Below are 12,531 nucleotides of genomic sequence, written 5' to 3' on the forward strand. Positions count from 1 at the left end.
GATAGCGTAGGGGTAACAATTACTATTCCCACTCCAGAGGGTGAAACAGTAGGGAAAGCGTTGGATAGCGTAGGGGTAAAAATAACTATTCCCACTCCAAAGGGTGCAACAGTAGGGAAAGCGTTGGATAGCGTAGGGGTAAAAATTACTATTCCCACTCCAGAGGGTGCAACAGTAGGGAAAGCGTTGGATAGCGTAGGAGTAAAAATTACTATTCCCACTCCAGAGGGTGCAACAGTAGGGAAAGCGTTGGATAGCGTAGGGGTAAAAATTACTATTCCCACTCCAGAGGGTGCAACAGTAGGGAAAGCGTTGGATAGCGTAGGGGTAAAAATTACTATTCCCACTCCAGAGGGTGCAACAGTAGGGAAAGCGTTGGATAGCGTAGGGGTAAAATTTACTATTCCCACTCCAGAGGGTGCAACAGTAGGGAAAGCGTTGGATAGCGTCGGGGTAAAAACTACTTCCCACTCCAGAGGGTGCAACAGTAGGGAAAGCGTTGGATAGCGTAGGGGTAAAAATTACTATTCCCACTCCAGAGGGTGCAACAGTAGGGAAAGCGTTGGATAGCGTAGGGGTAAAAATTACTATTCCCACTCCAGAGGGTGCAACAGTAGGGAAAGCGTTGGATAGCGTAGGGGTAAAAATTACTATTCCCACTCCAGAGGGTGCAACAGTAGGGAAAGCGTTGGATAGTGTAGGGGTAAAAATTACTATTCCCACTCCGAAGGGTGCAACAGTAGGGAAAGCGTTGGATAGCGTAGGGGTAAAAATTACTATTCCCACTCCAGAGGTTGCAACAGTAGGGAAAGCGTTGGATAGCGTAGGGGTAAAAATTACTATTCCCACTCCAGAGGGTGCAACAGTAGGGAAGGTGTTGGATAGTGTAGGGGTAAAAATTACTAAATGTATTTACATTGTTTAAAAATTAACAAATCTTTATTTTTATTTAATTAATCATTAATTAAATAATTATTCAATTAAAATGTAATTAATTCACTACATTTTCACTTAAAAATTCCACTACACACACCTAAAATTAATTAAACAATTAACATAATTAATTTACATAATTATTAATCAATTAACTAATTGAAATTAATTAACTATTATTTATTACACTATTTATATTCAATTAACACATTAATTAATCAATTATTTTATTATATTTAAATTACTTCCCACCCTACTCCCCTATAAACCCTCAACCCGCTACGGAACTATTAACACTAAATTCACCATAAAATACGTTATTAACTAATAAAATACTACAAAAAATACTACTTTGACAACCAATACTCATTAAAAACACTAAATTACTTATAATTATTTAAAAAACGATATTTTTGTAAACTATGTTTTTGTAAACGATATTTACTACAACTATATTAATGTTAACGATATTACTTACCTGTCTGTCGATATTCTGGTCAAACTATATTTTTGACATCGATATTTCTTCTTGTAGATATTTCTGCGGCGATATTAAGGTTAGTCGATTTTTTTACGACGATATTCCCGCTCTGCACCGTAATTCTATACGTCTCTCTGTGAGCGTATCTTTCGATAGTTTGTTCCATGATATTCTTTGCCATCTTGCCGATGTACACATCAGCAGCAATAGGCTGCCCAAATGTATTAGTTAGTGGTGTACCACTAGCCGGGGTCCGCATTATTAAGAGGACTAACATCAGTGAAAGAGTACAACCAGATGTTTGGTGCTCATGTAGCTCATTTTATAACGTGACACAGCAGTGTATCAGTGCTGCTCTCCCCACAATGTCCTGTTTGTAGTTATGGAGGCACCAGTGGAATGACAGGCCCTGTGGCCCGAATTCCAGGTACACCTCCTCGTAATTTCCCATTACAGTAAGCCTGAGCTGCACTCTAGGATCGAGATGGGTGATAACAAAAAGGCTGTTCCAAAAACCCTGCCATTCAGCCACAGCACTGTGGCTGGTCCCAACCATCCTCCCATCAGCATGGAGTGTTACTCAAAATCCCTCCCTTTTGAAATTAAGGATATTAAGCAATTTCATACACTAAGGGACACCATCATTGTAGCCCCAGACTTTCATCTAACAACCCAGTGCATGCAGGGTGTTGAAGTTCTGATTCACTCAAATCTAACCACTCACGCGAAAGATATATAATGGTTTCCAGAATTAAACAATGGACTGGCACATGGCATTCTGGAGGACATGGAGCCTGCTGGTAACTTTATATGAAATAGATTGCCTACAAAATGAGCCATATTGAAAGCAGGTAACTCCTCAATTTGCTAGTGCCTCCTAAATGCTGAGAGGGCAAGAGTCTGTGACATGTCAGGCAGTGGCGGCCGGCATGCACAGAGGATGCTGAGGCGGGTGGGACAAAAATAAAAGTAAAATATAAGTAAAAAAAGAATATCTCTTACCTTCCTGGTGCAATGTCCTCCTTGCTTGGGCCTTCTCCAGGCTGGCAGGCTCCAATGTGGGACCCAGGAAACTGTAGTAACTAATCCTGGCACTGCTCTCAAGCAGCAAGAAGTGCCACGATTGGAGGCAGCGGCATCCTTTGCCGATCCTGAGGACACTGGAGCCCTATGCATTCTCTAACTCAGCTACCTTGGAGAAGTGGGTTAGAAGGGTTTAAAATGCGCATGTCTGGCTGGCCAGCTTACTTCATGGAATCTCTCGATTCTATTTTGGAGAGCAGGGACTTGGGGTTTCAAATCCTGCTCGGAATTCCTTTCAACGAAGTCATGCTCTGAAGAAGTCTTTCAAAGTTTACAGCATGAACACTGGACAAATGACAAGCGGCAAAATGTGACATTCAAGTTGAAACACGTTGCACATATGGAGGCGGAGTAGATAATGTACAACTCACAAAGAACAATGAAAATCAGGGCTAGCCATGGTAAAGCTAGAGACCAAGTAAGGTCTCAACTCTGTAATGCTGGATAAATGTTGGCCTTGGTCTTCTTTTTTTTCTGGTGAACTATGGGTTATTCATTTTCCTGCATGCCACTCCACCTCAATCTACCACCAGTTTGTCCCAGAACCTTTACACAAACCATAGACAATTAGTAAATGCATACTGATCAACGTTTTTGTTTTGGGAAATTTATTTTACATGTGACAATGGACTAGGGGATGCAGGGACCTGAAAGAAAGGCCAGATTGAGCATGGGTCTGTCCAGTCAGCAATAAAATCAGCTCTGGTACAATCATTTTTGAAGATGCAAGCAAAATTGCTTTTTTTGCCACTTGGGCACCCTGCTTTCCAAGGCAACTATTAATAGAAATGGGGCGACCTAAACAAGGCAGAAGGACCTTGGTAACAATTGGTACAGGAAACAAATGGTCCTAGACAATACTCAATGTAATCAATAAATGAAAACTAATACTAAACAATCATGTGCGATTAAATCCTGCAAGAGAAAAGGAGAAAGAAATACAAGCCAAATGCAGTCACAAGTAAACCAGTACCCACTGATAAGTTTCAGCCAAAAGCACACAACGCTAGCTTAATAGCAATTGATTCATAATTATTCCAGAACAAAAAATACAACTCCCAGTTGGATTAAGGAGAGGGGGTGGTTACTGGCAAGCAGTGTGTGGAAAAGAGCAGAGATTAGTGCTCATGTGAAAAGACAAGAGGGGTAGAAAGAATAAATTCAGAATTGATTCTGCTAAGCTTTTATCGTGCTAAGGTTAACTATCCTTAGCAATGAGGAAAGCCTGCCCCTAAAGTCATTCAGGACATATTCACTGTTATGATTTCTTCTTTTCACAGTGATACTTCATCTCTGAATGTCTTCAAGGGGCGGGGTAAACAAAAGGATGCAAGCCCCAAAAGGGGGGGGGGGGGGGAGTCGTCGATGTTCCGACCCAGACGCGATAGGGGTGGGTAAAGTCCTCAGATACGGGTCTTCCTCAGGACGGGGAAGGGAGGGAACCTGGAGAGTAACCATATGGTCAAAAGTCTGATGTAACAAACATGAATGGCATCAAAATACTGCCAGCAGAGGGTACTGACCTAAGTAGAAACATGTAGAGCCCCCAGCGATACGGTGGGCAACCTGGAATGATAGAATGCATAAGGCTTAGTGTCCGCCTACGTCAGACAGCGAAAAACAAATAAAGAATCACCTAGGTTTCATCAGAAATAGCACTCACCCGTAAATGGTGTGCCATAGCATTCGAAGTCCCAATCAGAAAAGCCGTAATAAAAACGTTCATATGTGGAAATGAGTCCCTTGTCAACTAAAAAGATAAACATACACGAGCATAACGTTACATCCATGGTTACAAGAGTCGGTAAGATAGTGCCGGTCCTAGGGTTCATGGGGCCCTGGGCAGAATAGGAAAATGCGAGGCCCCTATAATTTGCATACGATTTAACTTAACAGGAAGTGACATCATAGAAAGTCATTTCAATTGGCCATTATTTATATTGATATTGATATTGTTTACAGAGCATGCCAATGTGGCCCTGCCATCTGCAGCTGTAACCGTAAATAAAGCTAATTGGGCAACGTAGTTGAAAAAAGCCAGGTTTTAAGTTTTTTTCTAAAACAGAATTGGACTGGGCTTTGAAATGCAAAGACATTTTGTTTCAGAGTTTGCAAGGAATGAGAAAAAGCTTTTACCACTCCAGGACTCTGTTTATTTTAGGTGTTTCCACTGTTCCCGAGGGGGGTGATCGTAGAGCTCACCTAGGTGTGTGACATATGAATTTTCTCCAAGGTACTCAGGACCTATGTTATGAGCAGTATACAGTGTCGTGAAGGCTACTTCCTTTCTAATGGGAAACTAGTGTAGCTCCAACAATACATGTGAGAAAGATTTGAACTTTGGAAATCTCATTAAGAGAGATGAGCTGCTGCGTTTTATAAAATGTGCAGTTTATTTAGAGATCACAGATTATATGGCATTGTTGAAGCCTTTTTGCAAGAAGCTACTTACTGAGTTTGGATGTGAGTATAATGGCTACAAATTAATAATCCTTAGAAAATGCGTACCTGTATTGTACATCTGTATTAAATAGGAATACATTAAATGATTTAAAATTTGTTATTGTTCTATTGAATGGGATAAATGAATTTGATATGCTAACCTGGCATCCTGGCACTAAGAGAGCTCCAAAGGAGAGTTGCAGACTTTACTAATGTGGAGAAAGGACAGTTTTAAGTGTTTTTGCAAAAGATTGGAGTTACACCATAGTTCAAGAGGGAGAGAGTTCCAGTCTTGCACATCTAAAAAGGAGAAGGATTAGCCTCCAATCAGGGACCTCTAAATTTTTGGAGGCACAGGAGTTTGGTTGGCACAGAGTATAGGATTCTGGAATTAACATAAGGAGTGTTGTACAAAGAGAGAACCTTTTTATTGAAGTGCATAATGATGCAAGGATGGTGCCTTGTAGATAGATGGTTTCAAACCAAAAACCCAGCAGACAGCAAAAAGGTGAGAATTGTCCCGGCGATGCAGCAGTCTCAGATGAGGTGCCCTCTAATGTTCTGAATGATTTGAAGGGTACTGAATGTAAAAAAGGCAGGAAACCTAGGATGGCGAGAATATAATGGACTGTATAGCAGCCTTACTGCAGTGAGAAGGGAGAAAAGGGATGATTTGGTGTTACATATGGATGTAGTAAAAGCAAGTGGATGAAACAAGGTTAATCTGTTCTGAAAAAAAGAGATGCTGGAAAATGAATCCAAGATTTTTTTGCTGACTGTGCAAATGTGGGTAATGGACCCAGTTCCACAAGCCAACAAAGAGGACACCATATGGTATGAGATCTTTTCAAAATTAGACCCCTTGCTGTGTCACTATAAAGTTGTACTGAATTGGTCTTCATTGAGAAATTAACTGCTAGCATGCAAGACCAAACATATTCTTGGGCAGATTGCCACTGAGGGAAATTCATGTTTGGGTACCAATATGCGCAAGACATTAACAAGAAACCAAAGGACTGAATGAGTAAGGCTAATTGGGAATGATAAAGATTAAACAGTGGAGACCCAATAAATTCCACAAGTCTGAGGTTTAGTACATAACGGAAACAAGTGATGAGTGGCTTGCTTCAGATTGCCCAAATAGGATAGCGGTTAGCCACACCAGGGGAATACCTTAATTTCTAAGTTGTACTAGTTGATTTATAAGCACTGTCTGGAAAATGTCAAATGTGGCACTAATGTTTAGTAATACTTAGGCTGTGCTACCTCCCTGAGCAAGAGTGGTAAACATCCTTTACACCACAGTCAATACCACAATGTGTTTTTACACCGCAGTCACTACCCTGCAACATTACCGCGCATTCCTTTACCACACAAGTTATTAAAATGACTTGCTTTAGGGGATGTGTTGTTGGACTACAGTTAGAACAGTAATTTATACTATTCCAAACTCTAGCAACCCCCCAAAGGCAAGTCATTATAGTGACTTGCTTGGTAAAGGGATGCATGGTAATGTCGCAGTTGAGATACTGACTGTAAAGGTATGTGTGGTAAATGCTGACGGGGTTCTGTCATAAAACCCTCAAGGGTCAGCCACAAATCATCTGAATCAGTAGAAAATGCTACTTAAAACTCCTAGAGTTGTCAGAAGCCAACTGGAACATTGTCAATGAGTAACTTATTTTTTATGAAAGAAATTTGGAAGCTGTTCTCTTTTTTTCTAGGATTTTTGAGGAAGGGGCAACAAGGTGATGTCTGAAGATGCTGATAATTTCTGAGCCGGCTGAAGAGTATTTGAGCATTTTTAGCTCCCTTTCAGACTCTTACTTTTTTGCTACAACTTTCTCTTGCTGGTTATGCCCATCTAACTTCCACCTCTACCCTCCTGTCTCCCTTCGCCCAACCTCAACATTTTCGGTGGTTCTGCTTTCTTTCATCCACCTCTCAACATTACTTCTCTCCAATCTGCCTATGTTCCCTTACAGGTTCTGTCTCTTATGAACACAGACATCTTACCGTCATGTTCCCCTTCAACTCTCATCTCTCCCCCAGCCTCATAACTTCTTTCCTTGTTCTGCTTCATTTACATCCATGTCTCCCCTTCCATTCTCCCAGAGCATCTGATCTTTTCTTGCTCTACTCTTTTTCTTATCTTTCCCTCATACTCTTACCTTACCATGTGTACTCTATCCCTCTTACATCCATCTCTCCCATGCAACCAAGTTCATCCAATGTCCATCTGGTTCTATCTCTTATATACACCTATCTCCTCAATGGAGAAAAAAAAGGTTCCTCTCGATAGTGGCACTAGCATCCTTGCCAAGAGCAGTGCGCAAATTAGTATTAAAAAAAGTGAGTGAAAACCTAATCTTGAGTAGTGACATAGATGCAGCCTCCAGATATTTCAGACACCTTTTCTAGCTTAAGGCAACCTTACTTTGTTTTTAATTTGCGGTCTCAGGACAAAAAACACATTTTTGAGATTCCGGTATTTTTACGTCCCTTTTAAGGCTTTTGATGGTTCATGGAAACTAAAGGGCTGCACTGCCAAGTCATATAGGATGTGCAAGTTAGCTGAAGAGTCCATTGAACATATAATGTGCCTATGTCCAGACCTACTAGATGTGCGGAGAAAATATTTAAAGTCAATGTTTAATGCTGAGGGCATGAGAACAATACCAGAGGCTGTATTATTGTGCTTCAAAGGCGGTTCTGTAAAAGTGGTGGGTAACCTTTTAAAGTTCTTGAGACATACGGTTATGCTCTGGGGGAAAAATACTTAACTTTGACTTTTATTTTTAATCAAAATGTGTTGAATTTTAATGGTGCTTTTATCAACTTTTTGTGAAGTTTTATGTAAAGTAATTTTTTTAATGTAGTTTTATGTAAACTTTAAACAATAAGGTAAAATCTCTCTCTCCTCAATGCTTTACACTTCACATCATCTATCTGCCTGACTCTTAGATACCCATTGATTCTGCCCCTCTCTCACTAGTCCCTCTCTCTCCCCCTCCACTTTAGTTCTCTGCTGGCACTGTGTCTCTGACCAGCTCCCATCCATGTGCTACCCTTCACCTATCAACTCTCACTCGAGCCTTGAACCTTGTCTCACTGTTTCTGAATCTCGTATGCCCATCTGCCTCTTAGTTTTCTCACTGATTCTGCTTCTCTTTCACCCCCTCTCTTCTCCTTGCTGTGAACTTCATCTCTCAGCCTCTAATCTTTTCTCACTGATTCTGCCTCTGTAATGGCTACCTCTTACCACCTCCCTACCCAACCTCCTACCTTCTATTGATGTTCCTGACCTCTTACATCCACCTCTCACTTTCCCCTCTTCCTGCTACTTAAATCCTCCAAATTCTTTTATATTTACTTTTCACATTCATGCACTATCTTGCACCTTTTATTTTTCTCTCCAACTACAAGTTTTTTTCACTGGCTCTGCACTCTTTAGATCCACCTCTTCCCTCCATGTTCTACTCCTCATGTTTCAGCTCTCCCCCATCTCTACTCTCCTCTTGCTGGTTCTGATCCTGTAACATTTTCTTCTGCTCTCTGTGTGCTGATCTTCACCACTCTCCGCCGGTCTCTTATTTTGTTTTACTTGTTCTACTTCTTTACATCCACCTCTACTCTTCCTCTATCCTCAATCCTTTTACCAGAGCCAGCTGGTGCTTGAGGCCGCTAGAGCACAGCTGCCTAGTATCCACAGGCAAAAAGAAGCTGCTTTGAACAGCTTTGAAAGGCAAAACGTATAAACACCCAAACTTACAGTCAGTTTGCGTGTTTGTTTTCGTCAGTGCAATGCTCCTTTTTGCACTTTCCACACATTCACAAGCCATAGAGAAGCTGAGCATGCTCCCTGAAATGCACATCTGTGAAACACAGGAGCATGCTTGGGCGGTGATGCATTTGTAGCATTGTCACCCCAAGGCCTGTCAGAAGCCATGATACAATGAGGCTGTAGGAGGGTGAGCCCCTGTTCCTATCCGGTCTTCTGATATGGTTGTCAGCAAACTCATGGCAGAGACACAGACACGAGGACTGAGTGACCCAGAAGAGAAGAGCTGGTACGTAGAAACTGGTTTCAGTACCACTTGGGAAGTTGAACTGTTTCCACTGCTCGTTGTTTCTCCTGTCCGATTTGCTCCCCACAAGCCAGGTTGTGTTTCCACACTAAAGCCTTAGCATGCTGTGCAGGTGGTCACACATTGGGTCTGTTTTCTTAGCCTATGACCACACTGTGAAAAATCTTTGAGCTGGGAATCACCTATGATCATACAGTATCACCTACCCGAGAAGACTGTCACAGCATGCTGACTTTTTGAGTGTCCAGTAACAGAGCCTTATTGCATGTGTAAATAAAGATGGATTCCCTAAGTAGGAACCGTAACTGTACATTGAGCTAGGACAATGGATCAACATGATTTGTTGGCACTATTCTCTCATGTATCTCATGTATCTCCTGTGTTGAAGTACTTCCTGTTTCCGAGTTTGAACAGAAGCATATTTTTTATGAAAACATAGAGAATCCTTGGTATAAAGCAGACATATATCAATTTGATTGAAATATTTTAGACTGGCAATGTCTACCCTTGAGTAGGAACACATTTCAAGAGGTGGAAATGCTTCAATTGCAAAGAAAAGTAAATGGAACACTAACTCTTTTATAAATCGTTTAACACATTTGCCGCTCTGTAAATATGTTTTATTAATAGCCAATTCAAACTTGTGACCTGCTGACCATTGCAATTATGGCCCAAATAGTTGTAAAAAGAATTTTCACCTGATTTAGCACCTGTTTTGTCCACTAGGAAGAGAGGAGTCAACAGAGGCAAAGTACACATGGAATTATAATGGTGTTTGAAAGAGGAAGGAGCTTAGAGAGCAGAATGTTGAGCACTAGAGAACATTACACTATAAAGAGAGGTGATTAATGGGGGTGAATGGTGCAGACAGGAACGTGTGTTGATTGAAACGGTAAAATGGAGCATATTGGAAAGTGGGGATTACAGAAGGGAAAAGACAGAAGTGCAATTCTTAAATGCGAATGAGGCACAAGAAAGAGGTGCAAACTGGTAAGAATGGGTAACACATGACCACTAGGAAGTGTGAGGCTTGCCTGGCACACAACAAATTAAAATGTTTCATTAGGAACCTCTGCATTTCAAAGTTCACCGGTTTCCCAGCCTCCTACCATTTTGCATGGATTCTACCCCTCTTACATGCTTGTCTTTTGAATGTAATGCCCCTCACCTCGGCTCTTAATCTCTCTACCAGCCTGTTCGCATTGATTCTGCCCATTACATCCATCTCTCCTCTTCCCTGACTCCCTTTCTGCCAGCCCAGGCCTTTAAGCTGGCTGAAAAAAATGAATGGGTCTCTAAAAGGGGTGTGGTCTACGTAATTAAGAGTGTAGCTTAAACAGGTCATCTAAATTTCTGTGATTCCACAAAGAGTTTAATCTGACCAGTACTTTGTTTCCTCTCTGGGCTTTCCATGATTGAAAACAGAAATATGACACAACAACTGACCTACACCTAAAAACAGCCAGAAGTATTGATTTTGTCAATGGTTGTTAGCTGTTTTGGGTAAATGAGTAACAACAACAAATTATTTTACTTTTACCTTGTCACTGTTTTGACCAAAGAGTGCCTCCTTCACGCACATTTGCACAGAATCACACCTGCAATTTGAATACTGTACTGTTGCTCTGTGTTCTCTGCAGAGAGGCCATGTATTGGATGATCGTGCATTCTGAACACCTTTTTGATCCCCAGGTAGGCACAGTGAGACAGTTATACTGCCTTCGGCCTCAAATACAAAGCTCTCAATTGTAGCCTGTTATAAACACCTGGATGTGACTCAATACAAAGTGTGTACCATACAAGAGTTATATGCTGTGAAACGAATTACAGAAACCCACATCTTGGAAATATCTAAGATTTTTAAAGAATGCAAAATTAAGTGAAGCATGTGAACTACAAACAGGAACTAATTTGTTGCCATGTATTACCCTAACATACATTGTCAGACTGAGACAGGAAATAGGCCCCAGCACCAAAATAAAAGTTTAATTTGTAAAGACATGCTGTATATGATTGTGTAAGGTATAGAAGACTGCATATAGTTGAGTTTGCTGGAAGCAATGTTTGTTTTCAAATATCACAAAAATCAACAGTAAAAAAACGGCTCATATGACCATAAAGCAGACCTGTAAACATCCAAAACAACAACCGACATTCTGACCTGACAGAGTGGGCACAGTCTGATTTGATTGCCCTTTAGATCAGTCCGACCCTGCAAACGTGTCATAACTCATTGTGCAGACACTAGACCAGTTTCTTTGCAGGTCAAGTTAGTACATGAATATAGGAAAATATATGGGGCCCGTTTCAATGTCTGTTCTAATTTATTGCTGAGTCTAAGACACGTAAAGCCTTGCTCCAGCCACTTGTTAATGCTGTGTCTGCTCCTCTGCCTGCACCCCTTGTCTAACTGTCATACTCACACCTATCTGCCCCCCCCCCTTTTCTCACCTCTATGCTTCCTTTCCCAGTGTTCCCTCATCCTAGGTGAGCAGTTTTCACGTGACAGGACGTCATTCTATCCTTTGTTGTGCGCCCTGCAGGATACCCTGCTTTTCATTCATACAGGGGCAGGGCGCACTTCACACGTAACGGCAGTTTAAGTACCTATCAAATCGCTGCCATCATCATGCAGCTGCAGCGATTAGGCCCTGCGAGAGGGGCTAGCAGGGGAAATGGGTAAAGAAAAGAAAACCTTTAAACTCTTAGGGGGCCCCCTGGGCCTCGAATCACTGAAGTCAAGGTGCGAGGCCCCCCCTCCTGCGACCAGACCGGAGACCCTGGGCAGCCGCCCATGCTGCCCATGCCTAGCGCCGGCCCTGCGGTAAGACACAAAACATATACACTGCCACTGCACTGTCAAAATCAACTCACCCGCTGTGTGTGTAGCAGTGAGAGACCGTTCTAAATTCACCATAGATCAGCACGATTTCACCTGTTTCTGAGGGAAAACAATAAAAAGGCCAATAAAGTTGTCGCTTCGTTTAAGCTGATTGCCAAGAACCTAACAATGATGGTACTAATGCAATGTATCCTTGCGTCAACATACCCGCTTACAAAACTTTCACAGGACCTCTTTTGGGCTCCGTCGTAAAGACAGTCTGCAAGTTAGCTGACAGCGTTTTTAAAGAAAATACGAAGCGAGAAAGAGGGAAAAGGTAACAAGTGCCGCCACTGACACCCTTTATTATTTGAATGCAACCCCTCGCTATAAAATCACAAGCATTCAATCCAACATCAGGGAGTGTTCATGACAGCTACCCCCAAGCATCTGATAAATGCAATTCTCACAATAGCTAAATCCCTGGGTCTGAAAAGACTACTGCAATCAGTGAACAAATATCGATAACCGCAGCAAAGGAAGACCACGTGATAAACTCTGATAAAGATGCAATATCCCTTAACACAAGCAAATGAACTGCACTTGCCCCTGCTTTAAACTCTACCTTACACAGACATCCAGTTATAAACCTAGACACTGCCCTGTAGGATTTCAAAAGAACA

Source organism: Lissotriton vulgaris, chromosome 5 (genome assembly GCF_964263255.1).
Source record: "Lissotriton vulgaris chromosome 5, aLisVul1.2, whole genome shotgun sequence".
In the NCBI taxonomy this organism is placed as follows: domain Eukaryota; kingdom Metazoa; phylum Chordata; class Amphibia; order Caudata; family Salamandridae; genus Lissotriton; species Lissotriton vulgaris.